The sequence below is a fragment of the Haliaeetus albicilla genome, chromosome 27 (assembly GCF_947461875.1).
Source record: "Haliaeetus albicilla chromosome 27, bHalAlb1.1, whole genome shotgun sequence".
NCBI classification, from domain to species: Eukaryota; Metazoa; Chordata; class Aves; order Accipitriformes; family Accipitridae; genus Haliaeetus; species Haliaeetus albicilla.
Genome location: NC_091509.1, coordinates 11,991,429 through 12,017,304, shown reverse-complemented (window position 1 = coordinate 12,017,304; position 25,876 = coordinate 11,991,429).

Sequence of the window (25,876 nt, the reverse complement as noted above, 5' to 3'; positions counted from 1 at the left end):
CAGAAGGCTTTCTCCAGGTGCATTCGTCTTATGGGGCAAATGATTGTGGCTCTGTCTCAGGAGCAGGCAGATGAGACATGGGGAACTCTGTTCTGCTGGGGGAGATCTGGCTGTGAACACAAGGATCCCCCACCAACATTTATTAGAGTCCCAGAACTTGGACCTCGGCTTTGGAGATCCTGCCAGCTTTGTGCAATCTAGAAGAACTGGATGAATATGCTGTTACATAATAAATGAATGATGATTTCCCTGCCCTTCTTTTTCTCTCTTTTTCTGTTGCCTGTGAAAAGTTCCTGATTTTTTTTTTCTTTAGCTCCTTGTTCAGAATTGGCTGGCCTACATTTCTGATCTTTGACCAAAAGTTGCTTGAAAATATTTCTTGTTTGAAGCCCTCAGATCCATTTCTTCTGCTCCAGGGTAGGATCATTAGGGTGCCCTTTAGCCACAGGTCAGACCAGGAGAAAAACAGATCTTGTACGTGTTTCCTGGCTCTGCTTCTGGCTGCAGGAACCAGGCTCAGTCACACCACAGTTTCAGAGCCACCAGAAGGGTCAGTAGCCAAAGCAAAATATCCAAAGACATGTTTCAGCCCTGAAACATGCTTCCTTCTTGATATATGCATACTCTGGGAGCTGTTAAGAGTGGTGTGGGGGAGGTCTTTGGTTGTCTCTTAGTTCCCCAGAGCAACAAAAAATGCCCAAGAATTTGCTTACTATTAACGTTCTGCACAAGTTGCTTAAAATGGCTGCTTCCAGTCATTTTCTTGTTAATTAGACTTGTCTAGAGTTGAAAACAAAACCAAGCATAAGTTCTGGGAACCAATTCAGAGCAAAATCTCTCTCCTTTTCAGAAACAGATAAATATTCATGGCCATGCCTCATTTTTTTCTTTTCTCCGGATCAGTGGCATACTTCAATATTCAAAAAAATGAGTGTCCTTACCCAAATTATACCATGGTGGCGGCTATATTTATCAGAAATAATACTGAGATCACCATTCTCCCATTGTGCCTCAGAAGGACTACTAAACAAAGTATTATAGTATTTCAGTCCCAAAGCCCATTTGCCCTATATATTTTCCAGTTGTAGAAAGTTGTCTCCATTTGAAAGACTCAGAAAGTACATGGATGAAAAGCAAAAAAGAGGAAATTTCTAAGGTAGTAATATATCCATCAGGCCCTTATAAAAATACAACAGGTCTTAACATTTATAACTGCACCTGGTCCACAGCGGAACATGGTAATCTTACCTCCCGTAATTTTGGAAAACAGGCTTTTGGGACCAAATGTTGTTCACGCTACTTCCACTTGCTGGAAGAGCTGCTGCTTGCAGCAAGCCGACAGCGTTCAAGGAGGGCAAGGCATCACGGCTTGAAAGTCAAATTTGTCCATAGAACAGGCTGGATTATTCCTGCCTTTGCAACAGGTGATTGTTCCTCAGCACATAAACAGAACAACAGCTGCAGGCAATTGTTATTTCCTCATTAATTGCATTTTAGGGCTCACTGAGGTTTTCTGTGCTGCAGAACATTCCCAGTCCCTTGAAATGCTAATCGAAACATTTGAATATGTTGTTATCCTGACAGCACACTTGAGGAGGTTTTAAAACTGACCAGCTGTCTAACTACTCCTTATAAATCATTTGCCTTGACCTAGCGGTACATTTTTCTTTTCTTTCGTGTCTATTTGCTGTTTGACACAGGAGCCTGTGCTGTAACTGCTCATTTAATACCAGACAGTGTAATACCCTTGCAGCCTGCCATGATTGTCAGGTTGATTTCATTAGTACGATAAGATGCATAGACTCCTTTTTATCTCTTGTATTCTCCTTCTCTCTCTCCCTTTCTCTGTAATTTGGGTCTTTAAAGTCCCTGCTGTCTCCTGATCTACAGATAATTGTTTACTGTAATACTAGCCAGGAAAAGAGCTGATAAACTCCAGATGTAGCTAGGTCTTCAAATTCACTTTCCTTGCTCTATGCCCATGGCTATGGACCTCAGATAATATTTTGCTGCTGTCTGGGGTCCTCTAAACCTACTAATAAAAAGAGGCTATTTAAGATGGACAATGATTGTATCATATATGATCTGGGTGGCTCATTAGGGTTTCTCTTCTGTTTGGGGGGTTGTTTTGGTTTTTGTTTTTTACAAGCTTCTTACTAGCCCCAGTTCTCGTTGCCTGCCTGTATCTGCCCTGCACTGTACTCTTTGAAGTCTTATCATGCGTCTTAGTGACAGGAGCCAGGATGCTACATGTTAACCCCCATAGAGCAAAGAGATGAGACTGCTTTTCCCTCTTCAAAAAAAAAAGAAGAAAAAAAAAAAAAGAAAAATACAACCACTCTTCTCTGCCTTGCTGGAACTTGTGGTTCATTTGGTTCTTTGCACAGTGACGTTTAGGGAAGGCAGATTGTCAGGGGTTCATAAACAAGAACCAAGTTATTGCCTCCAGCTTCAACAACTCATGAAACAATACCTTTCACAGGTTTGATAGCAGTTCCCTAGTTTATTTTTTAATTATTGTTCCTTAGTTTTACATACCTCTGAACTTCTCCCTTCCACCCATCACTGAAAGGCAACATGCTATCAAAGAGGTAGTTCTCATATCTCTAGCCTCATTCTAAGGACCGAAAATAGCCCAAAAGGCCCTGCCTACATTTCCACTGTGAACCGAGTTTAAAACCAGTTCATGAAAAGGTTGACTATAAATATTTTTTGTGCCCACACATAATGTGGTTAATATGGCTAGTAGTTGTGACATCCTCGCCTGGCACATGGAGATCTTCCTATAAACTGGTTTGGCACATTATTTTTTGCTATGAATTCAAGACCACCTAACCATGCCTGTGTAACCAGTTTGTCTGGCTCCTCCATGCTCCAGACCTGGGTGTGGTAGGATATCCTTGGATGCCTTGTCTCTTGAGCTGCTGGGGAAAGCCAAGATGTAACTTTTCCAAGCGTTCTGGTATGTGTTCAAGGACTGTGGGATATCTGCCTGACCTGGGTGCAAGCCTTAGGCAGTATCCCTGTGGACGCACCACTGTGCAGCCCATACACTATACAAACACCACACGGTCGCTTTCCAAAAACAGCTGCCATGGGGATGTAAGCAGATGTGTGCTTGTGTCACAGCAGAGGATTGAATGCTGGTGCAAAAAACCCCCAAACAAACAAAAAACCCAACATGATCACACTCGTCCTTTAGTCAGAACCTGGGCTTTTTTGACCTTTTTTTCCACCTTCATTTCGAAAAATCAAAACTGAATTTGGATCTGGCCATTCCAATTCTTGGGAGAGGACTGGAAACCTGAAGTTGGATATAAATTTTATGAAGGTGTCTTAATATAATTCATTAGCCATTTTACACACATCAGACCAAATTCCTTGTGAATGACCTTCCCGTAGCCTGAGGTTTTGGAAGGCTCTAATATCCAAGGTTAGATAAGGAGGCTGAGTGCCTGCCACAGGATGCCCCTTGCTCCTTTGCCCTAGAGCAAGGGAGATTGGCAGCCAATTGCCCTCCCTCTGCAGCGGCATACCTGTGGAAAGGGCATCTTTCAGGAACAGGGTGTGAGAGTTCAACAGCAGATCTAATCTGGGAGGTACCGACTCTATGTCTCCCTGCTCTTCAGGTCTTCCCATTTCATGTTCCCCCAAACTCTTCCTTGTTGCAGGCAGCAGTATCAGACCCCACATCCCAATTACATTCCCAGAATTCTTAGACAAATATTTTGTTTCCACTTGGTATTGCATGAGGTGAGTCTACAAGTCCATTGCTTTCAGTTTAGAAAAAGAGCTGTGGTTCATTAGTAGGGGAGGCAGAAGAAATGACAATCACAGAAGTGATTGGCCTCCATTATCTCAAGTAGGCTTTTACTTTCTCTGTGAAAGCATCTTTTCCTCTCTTTTTTGGGCTGTTTCATTTCACTGCAGGCTTTCTCAGGGCAATGAGGTCCTGCTGGACTGGGTAGCTGGGCATTTCCAATAGGTAACGAATGACATAGCTTTTTTTTGCTGAAGAGAGGAGCTGATGGGCACAACTGTCTCCTCAAAGGCCAGGCTGGGCTGCAACCCCAGATGTCAGCAGAGGTTTGCAAGACCCACCTTCTCTAGCCCAGTATCATTGAAACCCTTGGATTAGCCATCAAATTAAGTAGAAATGGATTGGTGTAACTCTTCCCTCATAATAACGCTGTTTCATTGCCTTGTAATCCACTTTTAATTGGGATTTGCTTCCTGGCAACAGCATGTAAACAAGGAGATGGTCAAAGGAGGCAGGGGGAGGGGAGGGAATAATGCACAAATGGGTCCCCCCTCAGTCCAGCTTCCCCTCTCTAAAATTCCAGAGTCTGGGTTGCTTCCACAACCATTTTGGAGGATGCCTTTCCTTTCCCTACTCTTCCCTCAGATTTTAAAAAAGGGTCTATTCTCCTCCCCTCTTCATGTAAACATCACTTATCTTGTTCTATAGGCAGCATAACTAGCAAGAGCAAGTACTCACAAAGTGTAAATTAGCTAGTGACAATAAATTGTCAGATTGCCTCTGAGGCAGAAACAAATGAATAGCTTAGTTTATTAATCACATGGCACCTTCACCTTTGATGTCTTGATGTTCCAGTTTTGGTGCTCCATTAAGCAACCCTGAGTGACTGCTGCAGCAGCCTCCACTAAACCAGAAATTTTGTTGGCAGCACATTTCAGGACTTCAAAGGCGGTAAATTACCTTGAGATTGTTTCATTAAAGCGCCCTTCCCAGTGTGAACAGCAATAACAGGAGAATCGAGATCAAAGAGCATCCATCTTTCTAGATTTGTTACATAGAAAATTACATGCTGAGGGTGTCTTTTTCACAAATCATGTCGCCTCCCATTTCAGCAAGAATGGTTCTAATTAGAGCAGAAGCCTCCCTGGCTGTGCGGAGAGTTATGATTGTCATTAATACAGCACTGGAAGCTTTTTCCTCTTTGCACTCCCCAGACCCCTACCCAATTCTCTGCAAAGCTAGCAATGTTTGTGATATGCCTCTGGAGCCTAATTAGAAACAATTATGCTGATTAACTGATTACAGGCAGTTCTCTACAGATTCTTGGGAAGAGCTTTTCCTGGGATGTATATTTGTTTATTTTAAATATTCTTTCATTTCCCTTCCCCCTCCACCCCCACGGGCTGTCTAACTTCACATAATCCTGTGCTTTGCTTTCTTCTGCCTAACCATCAGGGATGTGACCTAAGCAAACCATGCTGGAGACAGACCAGAGAGAAGGGACTGCTGGAGGTCCTCCTGGTACATGTCCCGTTTGATGGGATGTACCAGGCGCAACCAGCCAGACAAAGGATCTGTAGCCCTGATTCCTGTATGATTTAGTTTCATTTTTCAGGCACTCGACAGTTGGCTTCAGCCTTCAGGTCATGAGAAGCTTCCATAACAGGTTAAATCCCGGCAGTACCAGCTATAAAGCATACAAAACCGAGAGATATCACCTGTTGACCTGTCCCTGTCTCGAATGGCTGGTACCTTCACAGAACACCATTTGGAGAAGCCTGGGGTGGAGCAGCCATGGGCAGGCAGGCACCGATCCCGTGGTATAACTGTTTCTTCCCGTCTCACTTGGTGTGCACAGGTGTGGAGGGAGACAGCCAGATGGGCATCACTACACAATTAGGGCAATTCTTACGAAACCTGTATCATGGCTTTCCGAGAAATCCCTTTATCAGCAGGCTGTGGAACTTGTCCTCCCGACTTCCCTTCCTTGCAGCCACTCCAGCTGTCCTTTGCACGTCTTTTTGAACACGAAGGCACTGCTGTTGTCTAACATGGCATGTACTTCATGATTTCGTGGAAATAACAGCAGTCCATTGAGAATATAACTACTCCATAATCATGGCAGTTCAGCCTGCTTCAGAGGAAAGTATGAGAAACCCAGCAGTAGAGGCGGTCACAGAGAAACCTTCCACAGAAAGGTTCGTCCACCTCTGGATGGTTAGAAGCTGACTTCTGCATTCAGACACAGCATGTTTACATCTGTCCACGCTCCGATTTGATTCCCAGGTCTTACTCACTTAAATCTGATGTTCTTGCCACCTAGATAAACATCCATCACAACATAAGACTGAAGGCAAAAGCTTAAAAGCTGCCCAGGTAAAGTCTCCTGGAAAAGGTCTCTCTTCTAATGGTGTTGCCCTCGTGTACTGTCTGAGGTTCTTCTGGGGTACTGTGAGGGGTGGAGGCATCAGTTTGGTCAGACAGAATAGTGAGTGTTCTAGGAAACTTTTTGTACATCTCTTACTAATCTTTTCTCTAAGCAACTAAGAAACTTTTTAGTTTCTCTGAATGTGTTTCCTTTCTAGACTTTTAGGCCAGAACAATTCCAGAGGCGGCTGTAACTTTCGCTGTGTTCAGTAGCATTGTCTGTCCCATTCTTTAGGCTTCCTGATATGTTTTGGTTTATTTGCTGCTACATAGCCCACTAGACTTTCAGCACTTCAGTCACAAGATGACTTTTTCTCCTTCAGGTAATATCATAATTTAATATACTGTGTTATAGCAGCATGAAACTGGGGAAAGTAAGAGAGATGTATGCACTAAATCTCTCCCCCTCCACGTTCCCCCAGACAAACATTCCTGTTGGCAGTGTCCTACTGGAACATTCCCATCAGGGGCACATAAAGAAAGTTTTCTTATCAAAGACCATAAAAGTATTCATGTGCCTAATGCTCTGACAAAATAATCTAACACTCTTTCCTGGTTGTAACATATGAAAATTGGATATGGAAGATACAACTCCACTCAGATCTTTTGTGAATTTGACCTCTGATTTGCAAATCTCCAATCACAAGTAGATGTGAATGAAACACAGCCAGAAGTGAAATTATTCAGATTATAGTTTTTTTCATAATTCATTGTAAATTTGAAATAGGACCAGGAAATCACTTTTGTTCTAAAAAAAAAAAAAAAAAAATAAGGCAAATGCATCCATTTTCCTACAGATTATGGGCTTGTTGAAAGTGAACAAAAAGTAAAAGGTATCAAAATGCAAAGCTTGAGAGATATGGACATTTCATTTTACTCTTGTGTTTTATGAGACCTTTTTGTCAAACATCAAAAGGGAAGCAAAACATGAGGAGCATAGAACCGTGGGAAAAGCAGCAGCGAAGACTTTTGTGTGAAATCCAGTGGAATCTCTTTCACCAGCTCTGCAGCACTCTGAATCCAATCTGCTGGATCCTGTTCCACAGAGAAGAGATTGAGAAGAATAAGCAGCATGCAATGATTTGTTGGATTCTGGTGAAGACATACCACGCCTGATTTCATTGTAAAAGGAACATACACAGCCATTGATCAAAATGTCTTTGTCATGGCTGGAATTACGCCAGAACTATCCTGGTATTTCAAGACGGATTCGTGTTGCTTTTTGTGATATGAGGTCAGAATAAATTAAGTAGGGCCTCTGACAGCTGATTTTCAATGATAATCTTTATGTTAGGATTGACCTGTTTATTCAGCCCAGTCAATCTCGCATCAAAATGACAGCTCAAGAGCACCGTAGATTATTATCCCCAAGGATGCATAAAGATCCTGTCACTTGAGACAATAAAAGCTGATTAGTACAAAATTAGAAAATAAGACTGCATGAGAAGAAAGCAAAAAGAGATCAGACTTTCTATCTCTGCCACAACTTAGAACAGAACATGTTGAAACCCAAACTGCAGATGTCTTGTGTTGTAAAAGGCCTTTTTACTGGAATGGCTTGCAAATTTGTGATGTAGGAGAAGCACTAGTCTTCTGTTATCCAACCTTCTGACACCAGCATCTTTTAGCACATCAAAATCATTAGAGTACTCTCAAAATCTTTAGAGCACATCAGAAGTATTTAGAGGAAGCCCTCAACAGCTCCCTGGCTATCCATACAGAGCACCCCTTCTCTAGCATGCCAAGGAGGCACTTTTCCAGCCTCCTGCCTCTCGGTTAACATTAGTTGCGTCTAGACCATGATCTGATGGGTCTTTCTCCATCGTGGGGCTCAGGGTTATGCTCTGTTGCCATATCTGGGTAAATGGATAGTGGCGCCATTTGAAGATAATGGAATTGCACTGTCATAAAACAGATATATAAATGTGACATGAAAGACAGGCTCAGAATTGATGCCTGAGAGATGGTACTATGGAACAAGATTGCAAGGCACCGTATGAGCTGTATGGTGTGTAGAGTTAGAACAGCTGACAACTTATATACTGTGGTTGTAGAAGTATTTTGGTACAGCTGTTGGTAGTAAAGTCTGAAGTGTACTTGTCTGAACAGCTTCTGTAGAGATTGATTTCTGTTTATCACTTTCCTAAGTGCAAAATTTACACATGAAATTAAAAAAAATTATAGTAGTCTTTCTAATTGTGGTTGAATAGTCATACTGCTAATAAGTGCACAATATAACTGTAAACAGATCACAAATCTGGAAACATATTCGTTTATGTTACCTTTGTTCTCATTCCAGGAAATACAAGGATTTGATAAGTTGACATTGATTTAATAGTCTGAAAACTGGAATCAATCTTTCTTTTCAGCCTTTTATTTTTCCTCCTGTTGCAAATTACAAACACATTTCTGCTTCCTGCAAGCTGTGCATAGATTTCCATGGCCATCTTGAAGACCTCTCCCCCTCCCGCCCCCACTCTTGCCTAAGCAAGAAATGTCTTGTTAATTGAGGTTGCAATTCAATGTTTAGTGAAAGAAACGAGCACAATACAGTTAAGGAAATTCAGCTTCACTGCATGTTCATTCTGCAGTGGCTGATTACTCGTGTGATGATGATGATGATCAGATGTTGTTTGAGAATTGAGATACAGTGATTGGTTTTGATAACCTGAAATTAACAACTGGATTTATAGCTTGTAAATATTCCTTGTGGTGAATTCTTGCATTGCTGGCATAATCCCCTCTTCCTGTACAGACCTCATTTATGAATCCCAAACCAGTGACATTATCCCCAGGATGTGAGACAATACTCTCTCCTGTAATGCACACTGCATTTAGTGAGTAGTCAATAAAGTGGCATTCTCAGACTTTTTATGTGGACTGATTAAATTGTATGCGACTGTGACAGTTAAATTTACACACACTGACCTACTGCTTGGTTATAAAACTGCAGGCTCTTACTTGCACAAGATTTCTACTACAGTGTTTCTCCTCCATTTCCTCCTTTGTGGTAAGGAAAAATCTCTTATTTTGGGTTTTGCAATGTGATACAGACACTCAGTGCCAGGCTGGTACAATCTGCCTGTCAGCCAGTGGCAGGATTGCCCTATTAAGGGGTGCCCTCCAACAGCATTGAGTCAGAGAGCTTGCACAGCGTGCGCAAAAAAACACCTCTACACCACTGCAGTGGTCCTTTTGGCCCCATCAGCCATTGATAGCTGGGCTAAGTTAAGGCTTCTACAGGCTGCTTCACAGAATCATGGAATCGTTTAGGGTGGAAAAGACCTTTAAGATCATCGAGTCCAACCGTCAACCCACCACCACCATGCCCACTAAACCATGTCCTGAAGTGCCTCATCCCAGCCTTGTGGAAATGGCTCTGCTGGGCTGTAGCTAGAAAAGGGGATGCAAAGATCAGGTGGATGTCACCCTCATATACAGGTCTACCAGCCCCTTTGATACCTCCTTTTCCCACTGCCTGCCTCTAAGAATATAGGAATCATTTCAGGCTGGCAACTCTTCCTGGAGCCTGAGACAATTATCAGAGAAGGGAGAAATATTCTTTCTCAATGGAATGATTCTGAAACATCTTAATGCAGATTCATATTTTACTCTGTTGAAGAACATATTTAAATGCTGCTTCAGTTTTCATTGCCACGTAAATCAGAAGTACAAACACTGAAGTAAGAGTGCTAAACCATACAGCGATGGAGATGTCTGTGCAGTGGGGTCCTGAGACGATGCGGGGGGGGATACATAGCAGTGGCTGACTTTCAGAAACATTTAGGCCAACATTCAGATCTTTAATAATACTTATAATCTTCCTGACTGCTTGCTGGTCATGATAAGGAGTAAGCCTTTCTAGTCAGGAAGCTGGCAGATAGAAGAACAGCAAGAACTTGTAAAATCATTGAGCTAATCTTTCAAAACCCATTACTAAGGCAAGGAGCAGGCAAAGCTGATGTGAAGTTAAAGAGTACAGTAGGAATTGTCCCATCTTATTATCTCTATGTTGCTTTTGGTTGACATGAAGTTCTTTACTAAACAGAGTTTTAGAAAAGGTTTGATTGGTGGTTCTTTCCCAACAATGGATCCATTTCTTATTTTTCTGGAAATGCTTTTCCTATCACCAAAGAAGCTATACTTGGGGTCTCATTTAAAAATAATCAGAGTGACTGGAGCTTTGTTGATGATTCTGACCCTTTCATGTTGCTGAGCTTTCCAATTCTTCTTCTTGGGGGCACCACCAGAATGCAAGGTGGGCTAGTTTCAGCTTTGGGCCATGCCTGATTGCACTGTGCCAGACAGATCATGGTCTAGACGCAACTAATGTTAACCGAGAGGCAGGAGGCTGGAAAAGTGCCTCCTTGGCATGCTAGAGAAGGGGTGCTCTGTATGGATAGCCAGGGAGCTGTTGAGGGCTTCCTCTAAATACTTCTGATGTGCTCTAAAGATTTTGAGAGTACTCTAATGATTTTGATGTGCTAAAAGATGCTGGTGTCAGAAGGTTGGATAATAGAGAATTGTTCCAGGGAGGGGTGGTCCTTGCTGAGCACCATCCCCAACGCTCATTATCATATATGCCTATGTGCCCATGCTAAACAGAAACCAAAGTCAGAATAAACTAAACCTTTATTTTAACTAGGCTACAAATGTAGTTTTGGTAAGACATGGGACTGGGTATCATAGAAGAAAGAGAAGTACAAACATTTTCACATATATTTATGGGATATCATGTCCAAGATGAAGGCAACCATTTGTAAAAACATTTCTTTTAAAAAACACGAAGTAAAAGTGAACTAGACAATGTTTAAATTATTATCCTTTGTGGGCACCTGTTTTGTATGTTGAATATTTTGCGAAGGTTATGTGCAAACCACTAAAAACTCAGGGAAGTGTCATTTTGTAATTAAAGTATGCTTATTCAGTAAAGGGCAAGTATGATTTCTGCTTGAATAGTTCACTGAAATTTGGACCATTGCAGGTCTCAAAGGCCTGGTTCTGTTTTCAATATGCAGTCAAAGCAAGTTAGTGGAAGCTCTTCCTGGGTAGGCAGTAGAGAGTGAAACCTTTCATGCACGCTCTGTCCTCAAAGAGATTGTCCTGCTTTTTAAAAATGCAATGTGTTATTAATATTTTTCTTAATTATCTACGACTGTTAACACACAAATTGACTTGTCATTGTCCCTGCCAGGAAACGATGTAGCAGAAGCGTATTTTTATAGGACTGAGGAGCCCACAAGTCTAATACACTCAGTGGACCTGCAAATTAGCATGATAATAGAATTTATAATCTGTTGAGGTAAATAGAAACCAAAGCCCAGAGAGACATCCACATGTGGTAAGACCGGTTTGCTAGCCAAAACAAAGTCTACTTGTGTTGTTCACATTCTTGAAGAATCTGAATATTAGAAGATGTCTCGGACACAATGAGGTAAATTTCCAGACAAGATAAGTGCAGACGGAAATATAAGCTGAGAGTGAAGAATAGGGCTACTGTAGGAATTTTAGCACTAAAAAATTGAGTGAGTTGTGGGAAGCACGCCCAGTTGGGATTCTGGTTTTCACAGGCTCTTTGCTTGTCAAACTTAATATCAAGTAAAATAACCTAATTTGACTTGGCAAAGGCATATAGTATATAGACTTGATATCTGTGACAGAGGCTTTTGAAGTTTCTTATAAACAGTGTTTTCCTTGCTTTGGAAGAGATGGTTGAATAATAAACAACTTTCCCGATTCTGACTCCTACTGCTGAAAAGAACAAATCGTAAGTAGCTCATTGGCAAAGGAAATCCCTCTGCTCAGCCCGTCTGCCAAAAAAGGACTTAATAGTGTGCTCAGTCTTAGGCATGTGCTTAAAGAAGGCCCAAGTAAGGGTGTGTCACATTTTTAGGTTTTTTTTCTGACCCATGACCTCATGGAAGCATGCTGCAGGACTGTCTTTCAGGCAAAACATGTGCTTTTGCTCTCCTGGACCTTTTTTTCCCTCTCTCTTTATAGTGGATTGATGTGAAATCTGAATGTGAAAAGAGAACTCATTTACCCATTAGGAAATTATTATCATTATTATTATTATTGTTGTTGTTATTATTATTACTATTAGTATTACTATTATTACCAACATAATGATTGCTATTATCCCTGATTAGGAAACATGCAGAAATAGGTTGCAGAAAGCATAACAAAAATATTTTGGAGGAAAACTTAGACCCTAGGCTGAAATGTATTAATGTGTTTGAGATGTGCTATGTTATCTTTGGAAATGGAGCAGATTTAGCCACTGGTAAAAGAAACATTAACTGGAGGGTGGTGATGGGGAATCAGTCAAAGCAAATCCCCAGAAGAGTATGGTTCTGCCTTCTTCCATGATGTCCCAGTTTCTTAGATTCCCTGAGTCAAATTCAGCACTGAAATATGGAGGTACTGTCCTCAATGGAATTAATAAAAGCTAAATAAAATTACTTTTGAATTTTCATTTATTTGGCTATCAGAGCAAAATAGGAGTGGCATCAGCTTGCACTACAACGACGCAAACAAATGGCCCAAGAAGTGTGGCTCACAAAAAACAGCTGGTTTTTTTTCACATCTTATGAAAAATGGCAGATCTCCATCTCTCCCACCTAGGAATAAACCATCCCTTGCTTTTTTCTTTCCAAAATGTGCTTTCTCTTGCCGTTACTCTCCCTGTCTTTGTCCTTCTTTTTCTCTTCTGCTGCCAGTTTATAAAAGGATTTATGCTCAATATGTCAAAACGAGAAGGAGCTCAGAGTTACCTTTTGAATCTCAACCCTTAGTATTTAACTACTTGGTTCGCATACTTTAATTTGCCCGATTCCTGCAACTTTTATCCTATTGATAATTGATAGACTGTTCCTTCCTTCCCAATTTCCTTTATTAGTTACATCAGGAAGTTTATTGGTGTTCCTTGCATGTAACTCAAGAAGACGGATAGCGCCACGCTTGTTTTCAGGGCTATGTAAATTAATACTGTCCAGAAGTCTAAAGGCAAAGATCAGCGAGCCTTAAAACCCGGAAGATATCTGGTTACATGCCAGAGGCCTCCTCTTCAAATGAAATGACAGGAATCTGGGGCTGAAGGACTTCCGTTTGCTCTTAATGAACTTGAGTGGCTCTTGCCTATAACCAGAAAGGATATGCAGACAAACAGCTCCTAAGACACATGTCATTCCTGTAGCTTGCAGTCTATTATTACTTTTATTCTTTCCAGCGTCCCCTTGTTACACTGCAAGCCTAAAGACCAATCATGTAAAGCATGAATAATAAAGTGCCCAAGAAGGCTGCCACTGATGTCAAAAGTGTCTTTTCATCAGAGTGGAAACAGAAAGTCCGATCCCTTAAACCTGGTGTGGCTCTTTGGACAGGTTCAGCTGATTTACATTTATGAACAAAACTCAGGAGGATTCCTGGGTTGACACAGCTGGATTTGAGAGATTCGCAGGTGTCCCTTGATCACCAAATCCAAACATTTTCTCTTGTCGTTCCTGCTGCACCGGAACCAAGATGCTAGTATACGTGTATGTGCCTTTGTACAGATAACAAATAACCAAAACAGTTTGTAATGGTTTAGTATCTGTGGTCCTCTACCAATACGCATGTGAATATAAATACATTTATTGAGGAATAATAAAGGGAATTTAAAGCCACGATGTAAAAAGCAGTGTAGGAGAAGTTACCCACTCAAAATGTGGGTGTGTCTAAGTCTCAGATGTAACAATTAAATGCTAACATGGTGTAATACAATAATATGGGCACACAGTGTTTCATTCCAGTGGCAATCCTAATTATAACACTACTTAGTACAGGAAATTGCCTGTTGAACTACTCTGCCTGAAAACCTTAACAGAAAACCGTGCATATGTTTGCTTACATAGTGAAATATAATACAGAGACGACTCCAAACAGCAAACCTCAAGATCTCCGTCTTTCCTTTAAACCTTCTCTTCCCTCCAAAACTGCACATGGTAGAGAGTAACACTGCAATTTATTAGCAGCATGAAAGTGAGGCAAGAGCCTGGTTACAAAAGCCAGTGACATATGATAAAATGATGGCTCAATCAAATGGTTGTAACATGCTCAAAAACAGACTGGAAGGGCTGTGTTCCAGCAGCAGCAAAGAAAAGAGCTTGTCAACACGGTGTGCATATTTGTCCACATGAATATCAACGGCTGTAAGCTGTTGCGCTACCTGGACTTGCTGAAGTAGTTATAAAATGAGAGCTCCCCCTCCTCTCTGGATTCTCAGGAAGCTTTTGAAGAGAAACAAGCCAGATATTTATGAATTAAAATGCTTTCAATTACATCTCTCCCAAGAGGGAGATAAATATCAGTTTGATGTTCTTCCGTGCTAAAAAAAAAGGATTTTGTGCTCTTTTTTGTTCCCTGAGAATGGACTGAAGAAGACATTTTTCTAAAGCTTTGCTTTTAATCTCTAATATAATGAATTACTTTACTCTTCAAAGCATGTAGTTTTCCAGTTAGTAAAATATCTCCAGGCATCCAGTTTGGGCTTGGGACAATGGGATGAATGATTCGGGTCTCTGTCTTGCTCAGTCCTTTATCCTCCTTGATATACTCTTGATTACAGACTGGAGAAGATCTTGATAATAGCCAAAACCTCAGCTGCATAATAGCCAATTTAGGCACCAGTTCAGGAAAGTCCTTAACCATGTGCTTAAACTTGTTGCTTAATCACGGCCAAAAGAGCAGACAAAGAACTCAAGTAGAACAATACATAGGCTTGAGAAAGTCTCTGCTGGGGGCTTTGGTTTCTTAACTGTGTGTGTACTCCTGTAATTCTATTGACCTTCAACATCTACAAAAAGGCAGTATGATTTACTGGAGCAAAGTTGTTTTACAAGGCTCGGTTGAGACTTGAAGTTCGTCCCAACAACAAACAAGTGCTGAGTCAGCAGCTGGACTCTCCTGCAGGAGGGGAGAGTGTGACTGTCGGACTGACAGTTTTATACTCCTAATACATCTAATCAAAAAAGAACTAACTGTATTTTACCCCAGAATAAACACTATTTACTGAATAATATCATGTGACTGGACAGACTGTATTCTTGATACTGCAATGTCTTCCCAAAATTCCTGCTTTCATTGTCTGTAACACCACTCTCAGTGTTTCTTTATACTTTCTTACCACTCTTGTTGTAAACCTTCTAGCAACAATTTACTGACGTTTGATTCTAATTTGAGCACCACAGTCTACTTAAACACTTTATTGTAGAAAGAAAAGCTATTGGCACTGGTCTAGCATATCAAATCTTAAGGTTTACTTCTTTGACTTTACAGCTGTACTGGCATCTTTCTGTTGATCTGATTGTGCCAAAGGTTAGTAATGCCCAGTAATAGACCATATGCGCTTAATTAGATGGATCAGACTGTGGAAAACCTTCACCTGTAGTGCCACAAGAGCAGACTCACCCTTCAATGTGGCGACCCCATGCACTGTCTTTTTCAGTGGTGATGTGGAAGCTGGGGAAATCTATGGGACTATAAAATAGTACAAGACAAGTGCTTCAACTCATCCAAAATCAGTAAAAAAATTCAATATTAAAGAATGTAACAAACAGGTGCAGAAACCTTAAAAGGGGTGTTGTATTGTCTTCTGATTTCAGTGATGTTGGCACAAATCTTGGTTAGACCACTGAAAATTTCATTCCTAGCTCTGAATCTCCAGAACAGATTCTTATCTTGATGCTACGACCAGCTTTCAGAACTGAGTTACTAAAAAGCGATGGAAGAGAATGATTTTGCCTGTTGTTTCTTAGGACAGTTTTATGCCTTTCTGACTTCTTCGTAGCACTGTGAAAGAAATGGAAGTTTAAGGATGTGGTTAGACATGGATGACTCTGTATGAATCCCATTTCTAGTGGTAAAAGATGAAATGAAATATCCTTGCAAGTGATATAGCAGTCTGGATATGCCCATTCTGTCCCATGCCTAATTACTTTTTTTTTATGTACACAAGTATTTCTCTTTACTCATCTTTCTTCCCAGTTGTCACAATTCTACTTCTTTAGCATGCATCAGCCGTGCTTAATATGTGCCGTAGCTTTGTTTATGGATATATTTTACTAATTCTTATTTATTAAAATAATTGCCTTAATTAATCCTAATTGTTCATTGTTAATCACTCAGTAATACGCTTCCATTTGCTTGTACATATACTTTTGTATTAGTCATTATAAAAGCAAGACATAAAGCAAATGGTATAATTACTCACAAAAGACTGGGAGCTCAACCAATAAAAATCAAAGGGGAGAAAATAAAATGCTTTCAACATTCCTATATAGTAACTGGGACATCCTGTGTCACAAATGACTTTATGAGCTGTCTGCAGGTGGGATTCCATTCTAAAGCCCCAGGAGGCTAACAAATGAAATGAGAAACCATCTTACAGCTGAGATGGTGTTTCCAAATTTACCTCTTGCTGTTTGTCAGCAAGACCAGGAGAGAAGGTAAAAGATGTCAGTACCCTACTGAACTAAGATAGACTGCCTGGGAGAGCCTTGAAGGGAATGAAATTTGAATAACAATGTCAAAAAACCTCAGAGTTTCGTGTTTTCTTTTTTTTTTATTTTCTGTTGGAGGGCAAGAGAAAAAACAACCACCTACTATTGTTAGGCAAAAGCTCAGAAATGTTTTAATGTTGGTGGTTACCGAAAATCACAACATGACTTGATCTGTTTGCATTCACGCTGGGTCAGTTCATGATCAGACAAGTGCATGGGGGCGAGGAAAGAGGAAGGCTTGCTGAGAGCAATGGCAGTGCCATCACCCAGGTGGGTGGTTATCTCTTCTGTAACTCTAGCCTTTCCCTAAAGCCAAATGTAAAAACAGTACAAGCTATGAGGTAGCACGTGAATGTTCTGCAGAGCTACAGAAAGAAGCTCTGAAGAAATGTGTCTCCAGGGCAGTCCTGGGCTGGCAAAGATATTCTGCCAGAACAAATACGGCAGGACTATCAGCTATCGTATGTCTTCCGTGCACATGGCCTCTATCTCCTATGAGAAAACTGTTTTGTTTTTTCCATTAGCTGGAAAGTAGCTTTCACAACGGGCAGAAAGGGTCTGCTCCACTAAATAACTAAAGCAGTTAATGGTACAGGTCTTGCAATGTGAGCCCAAAAGGGAGAATAAACTCCCCAAGTGCTTGTTCTACTTCACTGGCCCAAAGTGACTGAGGTACATGGACTTCAGGGAAGCCATGCTACTGCCATCAGCTGAGAGCCTGATCCGTATTTATCTGTAACATACTGATCTTTCTGTAACTTTGTGATATTGTAATTGTCCTTAGTTAAATGACGTTCACAAATGATTTATTCAACAGTTGCAGTTCCCACAGTTCTAAAGCTTGTTGACTTCATATTCTCTGGGTAAATTATTTGTGGCTTAATCTGCTGGCAAAGTCCTAATGGTTTTGAGGAAGTTATATTAACAAAAGTTTTGTCCTGGATAAGCAGATTTTCCTCTCTGTCTGACAAGGTTTAAATATCCATTGATATAAGTGCAATCTCTTTTCTATAGGAAAAATGGTAGTCTAAAGTCAGTGAGGCATTTTTCAACTCACCTTCCTTCTCCAAACACTGACCCTGTATAGTCAGGGGAAGTCTGTCTGCAAGAAGTATGAGCTTATTCTCCCACATTTCCACTTATTTTTGTCTTTGATTCTATTAGGCCTTCCAACAAACACATGGTTAGTGGCAATTTTTAGTGGCTTCTGTGATCTTGGAATCTGAACTGCTACAAGAGTTGAACAAATCCACTTCTGCCGTATCTACAATCTGGAGTCACACAACAGAAAGGTTTTCTGTACTATGACTTTTCCTTTCCTTTTGGCCATTGTTTTCCATGCACTGAGCCAACTCACACTGCCTATCAAAATTGGTGAATGCAGTAGGAGAGAAACACCTTGTTTGAACAGCCACTACAGGCTGGTGAAATCCTGATGACACCCATGGTTGGTCACAGAACAGAAGTGTCCTCTGGCATAAACGTGCCTGCATGTGAAGTGGGGGCGATCCTGTAACATGAATCTGCAGATGAGAATGTGTCTCCTGAGGGCACCTTTCCCTGGAACCATCACAGAGATACAGCAACCATGCAAAGTCTCCAGTGGTGGAGTTGTAGCTGCACTCTGCAGAAGGCAGCCTATGACTTGGCAAGCTCATGGACTGGGCCTAAGAGTGGAGAGACACTACATACCCTTTGTCATATCTTCACAAGAAACAACCCCAAAGCCACTGCTCCCATTCAAGTATGTCACTTTAAACTTCCATACTTCTTTATGGATCCCATGTGATGGAGACCACGTCTCTACAGTCTGATGTTAAATTTATAGCCCAACTACTGCTAAACATGTCAGATGAAGTAAAAGACAGGAAAGGGGAGTGAATTAATGGCTAATTAATGCTACAGCTCCTCCTACAAATCCTCACTTACGAGCTCAGCAGGTTTTTCTTGTTTATCCACCCAGCCTGTCCTGGAAGGGGACCTCCTACCTCCTTCTTCTCTATTGCTGTTGCTATTAAGAGAGATTTTTGTAGTATACAAAAGCTCTGATTGTCCTCTCACTTATACTAATTTTGCAATTGTGTAAATCCATTGACCTGAGCAGAGTTATTTTTGATTGACACTAATATATGCTGGAGGAGAATCAGGTTTTAAATATCTTTGAAGGCAGACAAGCTTGGAAAAAATAGTCTTATTTTTAAGCTCCATAATTGTGACGATGTCCTTTTGTGCTGTGCTGTTCATTTGTTATTTGAATTATATTTGTCAAACATTCATTCAGGTCACATATTTGCATGTCCATTGTGTATTACCTTGTAAATTTAACTTAATTTGTTTGTAGGTTTTCTTTATAAATAACCTCACTTCAAAGTTATTTTAGAGGTTTTAAAGACTATGAAGCCAAAGTGAATGCGTATGAATGGCTCAAGTTCCTAAAGCTTCAATATAATCCAGGATTTCTCTTACCATGAAATTAAATGAGTCATTTATATCTTACTATGTGATGTGATCATTCTGTTACCATGATGTAGCTAGACAAGAACTCTGTCAATGATTTACAGTCATATGGTTCTCCTCATAAATCAGTGTAATACACAGTTTCATATGGATAGTCTTCAGTTTAGTCTCTTTTATGAAGTATTCAGTTCAGCTGAGCTGTGTAAAGTACTTTGTCTAACCACCAAGATGAGTCATTACAGTGTTATAATTGCTCTTTTCTATTTATTTCTTTTTTTGTTGTTGCCATTAGGTCAATTGCTTACCTTTGGGCTTTTATAGCAGTAGAGAGACCCTTCCCCTCTGAAATCCTTCGCTTTCTGCTCCACAACATATCACTGGGCAAAGCTAAACACTCAGCTGATTTCGCCTCGAACTACTGAAGCAGTTTCCTGAAAATTATTCAATAGCTTAATTTTTGTGGACATTTTCATCAAAAACTTTGGCCCCATTACTGGCTTAGCTTTGAGCAGGGTTACGGCAGAAATTGCAACACTTTTTACTGCGTCGTGCGTGACAAGTAAGGATTTACAAGCCTGTCCAATACAGTGGCCTTTTGCATACTTCAGAGGCTGTGGTCTCTAAAGCAACTTGCCAAAGCCCTTGTGATGTAAAAACTTGTTGAGCCAATGTAGTATACATATATGTGTGTATTACATATATGCATTCCGTGTGTTGCAGTGAGTCAGCTTGAAAATCCAAATGAAAAAACAGAAGTTGCACTAATACTGTGACCTCCACTTTAAAAGGAACATCTCAGTCATTTTGTGCTGTTAAATTTTTGCCTAACCAGTGCCCATTACTGCTAAGCTCCAAAGGCAGAGGATTTCTTCTATAACACAACTTCTCTTGAAAATAGTGGATGCTCTCTCCTTGAAAAGTAATGTGGCTTGTACCTGGTTTGAAACTATTAGTGAGTTGACTTACTGTTCACTGTAGTTAGAAGAGGTTATGTTAAATGTGGCATCACCCCCTGGAAAAATATACCAGGGAACACTTGGTGCTGTTCCAGCTCTGCATTAGACCAGTTGAACATGGAGTTAGCCAATATTACACATAAGTCTAAAATAACTGTGCAAATTAGGTGCATAATTGCATCCATAAATTGTTGGAAAATCTGGCTTTTAAATTACACATCATAAACAATAATAACCCACTGAGATGATTGCTGTCAGTTTACCTTACCTAAACTGCATTTCTCTTTGTCCAGCATAAGAATCAAGGGACGCTCTCTAAACTTAGCAGGGAGCAAACTTCAAATCAGCAATGAAAGTGTTTGCTCACAAAACATGTCAACAAGCTCTGGATGTCACTGCTGTAAGGAGCTGTGGGGCCTAAATCATAAAAGATAGTTGCGTTTTTGGTAGGTGGAGCCCATCAGCTGCTTTTAATAGTCTAGTTGCATTTTCTGGATCAGAAAGTCCCTGTAGCATCTAGTCCTGGAAGATGGGAGGATGTACAAAGAGAAGGAGACCTCTGTACATTTGTTTGCATCATACAAACACAGGATTTGGGCTAGATGAACTTTGGTCAGGCATTTACAGCTGGTTTTCCGACCTTATATTTCTTTACAATACTTTGCATAACATTTCTGTTTCAGACTGAACATGAAGTCATAAAAGCAATTCTTACTACATTCAAATCACAATTACTATTGTTTTTTATTTTTGAATATCCATAGTTAGAAATGTGATTTATTGCTATAATTCCTATTATTATTGTCTTACAAACTTCAGAACCTGAATCTGACATAGTGAGGAATAATCTCACTGGGATCCTGACTCCAACTCAATGCAGAATGCCAATGCAATAAAAAGAATCAATTTAAAACTTAATTTTAATATCAGAATAGACCTGATAGTGGTTCAAGATAGTAGTTAATTTAACCATTCACATAAAAGCCACTTTGGAGGAAATTTGTCAGTGCATGACAAGCATAGATAGCTCTGACCACCAAGAGGAGTGATAGAGGATAGAAATAACACTTAAAGTACACACCTCCAATTACTATGATATGGTCTATCTTTTAATAATGAGAACATCACAACAGGGAGGTATGAGCTTTTAATGACACTCAGTAAATGAGTCGGCTTGCAAAACAGCTGCATGTCCTTTCGTACTTATAATGGCTTGACAACATTTTGTCTAGAGGGCTGTGAAATTTTCCTAGCCTGGCCCGTTAATCTCAAAAGCAAATGTTGCTTTTCAGTGAGAAAGATGCACAGACTGACTCTCCCTGCTTGTGCACTGTCATAGTGCGAGCCAAGAGCTGCAGCGAAGTTCATCAGAGCCCTGAAGGAAGGAGCAACAGAGTCATCCATTAAAATGAGTTAATCTCAATAGCTTTTGAAGCCAAAGTAATGAAAAGTCAAAATCAAAAATGAAAGCCAAAGTTTCTGAAAAACAACAGCCTTGGTCGGGTGTGGATCTAGTGGCGGGGGGGGGTTTACTGTTTTGAAGCTTGTGGACCTTCTGTGAAGTACCATCTAATACAAAATTCATGCTTAGGGTTTCAAGGCACTGTTCCACTTGCACGATTGTGGAGTAACTTCTCCATCCTCATTCACAGGTAACCCTGGCTGTAACACATTTATTGGAGAAAGGAAAAAAAAAGAAGCCCTCATTCGCAGTGAATGTTACAGATCTAGATAGGCTTTAGAGATTTAGCTACATGCATTGTTAGATCTGAGCTCTGAGTCCAACTAATGAATCATATGTATTAATGGGAAAGCCCGTAACAGCATTGCCCTGGGTGTGTACGGAGTGATAGAAATTCTAATGTATTTTAAAATTAAACTTGACCTACAATCCTACTCCAATCTCAGATCTGTATAAAGGCATTAATTGGACTTATTCAACTAATTACTTGTTATTAAACTAGTGTTGAGAATGTAAAGACTTGGACAAGCAATTATTTTCTATAGACGACAACCTGAGTTTTGGCAATATTATCTGAACTGGGATAAAAGTTCTTAAACCTTCAGAAGCAGAGCCCGCGGCAGCCAAGCCTATGAAGCCAAAAGATTATGCCAATGTTCTCATGGTTTTCACTTTGTTATGTAGGATGAAATTATGCCAAAACATTCTGATACTGTATCAGAAGTTGCATGCATCTTCTCTGTACAGAACCATGAGGTTTCAGCAGTCCATTCTAACCTAAGCAGCAATAGACAGAGATGCCTGCATCTCATTTAGTAATGCAAATGCTGAAAGAGATGATAGCTCTAAGAGCTCTAGAAGCAAAAAATTTAATTTGTCTAGGGAATGGAAAAATTAAAAAAACACCCAGTGTTTCCAGCTTGTGATCAGGCCAGAAATTCTGATTTCTTATTTTAATGTGTGTTCACTGTGGGTTGCTGACAGCACTCCCAGGCATGACATAAAGTTAGTGATTTTAGTTTGTGTGCAGATAATGCTCCCGCATGTCTTTGGGTGGCTATGACCACTCAGAGGAATGAGGACCAAACCTTTGTTCTGCTTTGGGGGGTAGTGATGGTTCTTTTGTCAAGGACAGGAAGAAATAATGTTAAGTTTTCCTTTTTCCAGTGAAACAGTACTTAAAAAATCAAGTTTTAGAAACATCAAGGAAAGCCCACTGACCTACATGAGATTTAAAAAGTTGAAGGACTTGGCTCTGATAAGATCAACACTGTCCTTCTGGCTATTCTATAACTGATAAATAACAGTTAACCGCAAACCGCATAGATACAATCTTGAAGTGTCTCAAAGCAAAATCTTTAGCTAATTTTCTATATATAACACAACAAAATTATGTCTTTTCCACCAAACATTTCGGTTCCATAGAATCAGCATTTTCCAGTGGAAGACTCTTCACCTGAAAATTGTTTGGCTGAAGTGAGATACACCAGTTGCATCTGCTAGTGATAAACCCATGTATTTCTGTAGCTCCATCCCTCTAGATACTCAACTATTTCTCAAACACACTCCCTGTGAGGTCAGAAAATGCTATTCTCATTTGGCGGCAAGGAAACTGAGTCACAAAGGGTCTAGGTGATTTTCCCAAGGGGAACAGGAAGTGTATGAAAGGGGTAGGAACCGAATCCTGGCCTCCCAAGCTCATTAACCTTCCTCTTCTAATGTAATGACTTCTTACTAAGTTGCCTGAAAACAATTTCTGCCTCTCTAAGCTGTACCTTTGCTATATGTGGGGACCCATGCTGTTCTGAGCTTTGAAAAGCTTCAGAGCTCTCTGGCAGGAGTTTTAGAACATTAAAAAATATAAAAATGAGGACATTTAGAAGGTGAAAAGCTTTTTTTGCAGCGTCTTTCCTTTTTTCCTTCTGGAGTCTAACAAGTTCCAAATGTTCGGGAGTGTCTATTTTTGTTGAGTTTTGGATTGAAAGTGTTGTTCTTGTACATTGCTACAGTAAAGTGTTTACACAGAAAACAGTCTAGTCTGGAAAAGTAACAATTTGTTCACAGGATCATATAACATATTTGCCCAAATGGGCTCTTGGGAGTCAGAGCAACCAATCTGTCTTCTCTCTGCAATGAATTTGCAATCTCTAATTTCTCTTTTCACCCATGAAATCTTCATCCTGCTCCCAGCGCCAACTATAGTCTGTCCCGCTATTAACAGCAACAGCAATAAAGGAAAAATAAACTCCTTTTAGTCTGTAAGGCTTTTTGAGAGCAGTGCAGAGCAAACAGCTCATTATGCTTGCGCGTCAGCATCTTGAGAGAAATGCTGGCAGCCCAGGGAAAGAAGGAAGAATAAAAATCCCATCAGAAAAATATTCTCTGCACTGTATAATCCTTCTTTGCAACTCCTGAATTTAGACTTCTTTATTAAAGGGAATGAGCAGCGTACATGCAGAGCTGTACGTGGTTTCCTTGTTTGTGCATCCAAGGTATGACACAATAAGGACAAATATCCGGAGGCAGGTTCAGAGACATTGAGTCTAGATCTTTAATTAATAGCTGGAGATCAATTGCATAATACCTGAGCAAATAGACACGTGCATTTATTATCTGAAAACAAGAACTCTGCAATTATGGTCATAAAGAAAATGTCAGAAAACAAGAAGCAACAAATACCCATTGTGGAATTAATAAGAACAGTAGTTCCCCTCCAGTGGTCACTGAGTAAGCAAACATTCTGGTTAAATAAACTGAAATGGAGCATATCTGGGCAACACACTTATGTGCTGGGTCAAAGCAGAGGTTAAATAAAAATTTGTTTTAAAAAGACCCAAAAGAACACAATATGACTCCCTACCCCATGCACCACATGTTGTTAAAGGAGCGAAGAGGAGCATTGGGTACTTTCATGAGTGCGCTGTGTGACTTTGAAGTGGAGCTGTATGAAAAGCAGGGAGCATTCGTGTTTACCCCAGGCTCCTAGCAACTTCGCTGCTCACAATTAATCTTTGGCACGGAGGATGTATCGGCACTCGGCAGCCAAACACAACTCACCCCTGCCAACACCATGGTGACAGGCTGACCCTTTCAGAGCACATCAGCATTAGGATTTCAAGAAGGGCAGATTTTCAAGGTCGATGTTTATTTCATGTAAACCAGCCACCTGAGGTTTCTGAGGTGCTGATCCTTAATTGGTCATTACAATAAAAACATAGGAATAATTTCATATTAGACTGATGCCTCAGCATGTAATCCCAATTTAGGTCACTTCATGACCAATGGATTTTTGCAGCTTCAGATGCATACTTGCATGTCTGCTACATAGATGCATCCAGCCACTTCAGAATAATTATTGTTGGTACCATTTAATAAATAACACAAACCAGTCTCCAGCAGTTGAGTGTGGTTAGAAAGATTTATAGCCCATATTCTCACAGCTCTATGGTGATTAATATAGACAGTGATTTGGGGGGGCTATACAAACAGCCCTGTGTACTCATGTGAGAAGGAACCACATATTGACTCTAGGTTCCCCCAGCAGGTAAGAGCAGGAATTATTCACAGAGGTAAGAGAAAGGGGGGTTTGTCACTCTAAAAAAGCCTTTGACATATCTAAGGACAAGGGCCTACTGAGGCTGAAGTGAATCCAGCTGCAGTCAGAAGTGCTAACACCAATGATCAGCCCTGAAAGGAGTTGTACTTTATGCAGATTTTCCTCCAGATTATATACATAGACATTTTGCACAGTTTTATAGACACTCTTGTAACTCCTGCCACATCTCTTTACATTTCCAATATACCTCACTAATCCAGTAATTAACCATAAAAATAAATTACTTGTATAGATTATGTAACAATAACAAGGCAGCATGAGTCACTTTTCTTTGTTCTCACTCACTAGTGAGCAACAACATGGGCTCATTAAGTAGGTACCAGAAGTTCAATATGGAGAAAACTCAGATCTCAAGGCTAGATAATTTGGCCTCCATTTGTTTGCCTTTGTTCTCTTTTGTTTCCAGATTAAAAGGGCACCATGTACTTTTAGTTTCTTCAGGTAAAAAAGACATCAGGGAGCTGTTCCTTCATTGACAACTGACCAGAGATGGGTTAGAGCCTACACAATAGTTGCTTGTCTTGCATTTACAGTTTAATTTGGATGGATATAGCTAGAATTTAATTTGCCCCAGGAAGTGGACCCCACTGACATGCAGACAATGAGAAACTAAGTCACCAATCCATTGCCACAAACATCCGAAAGCTTTCATAAGCTATC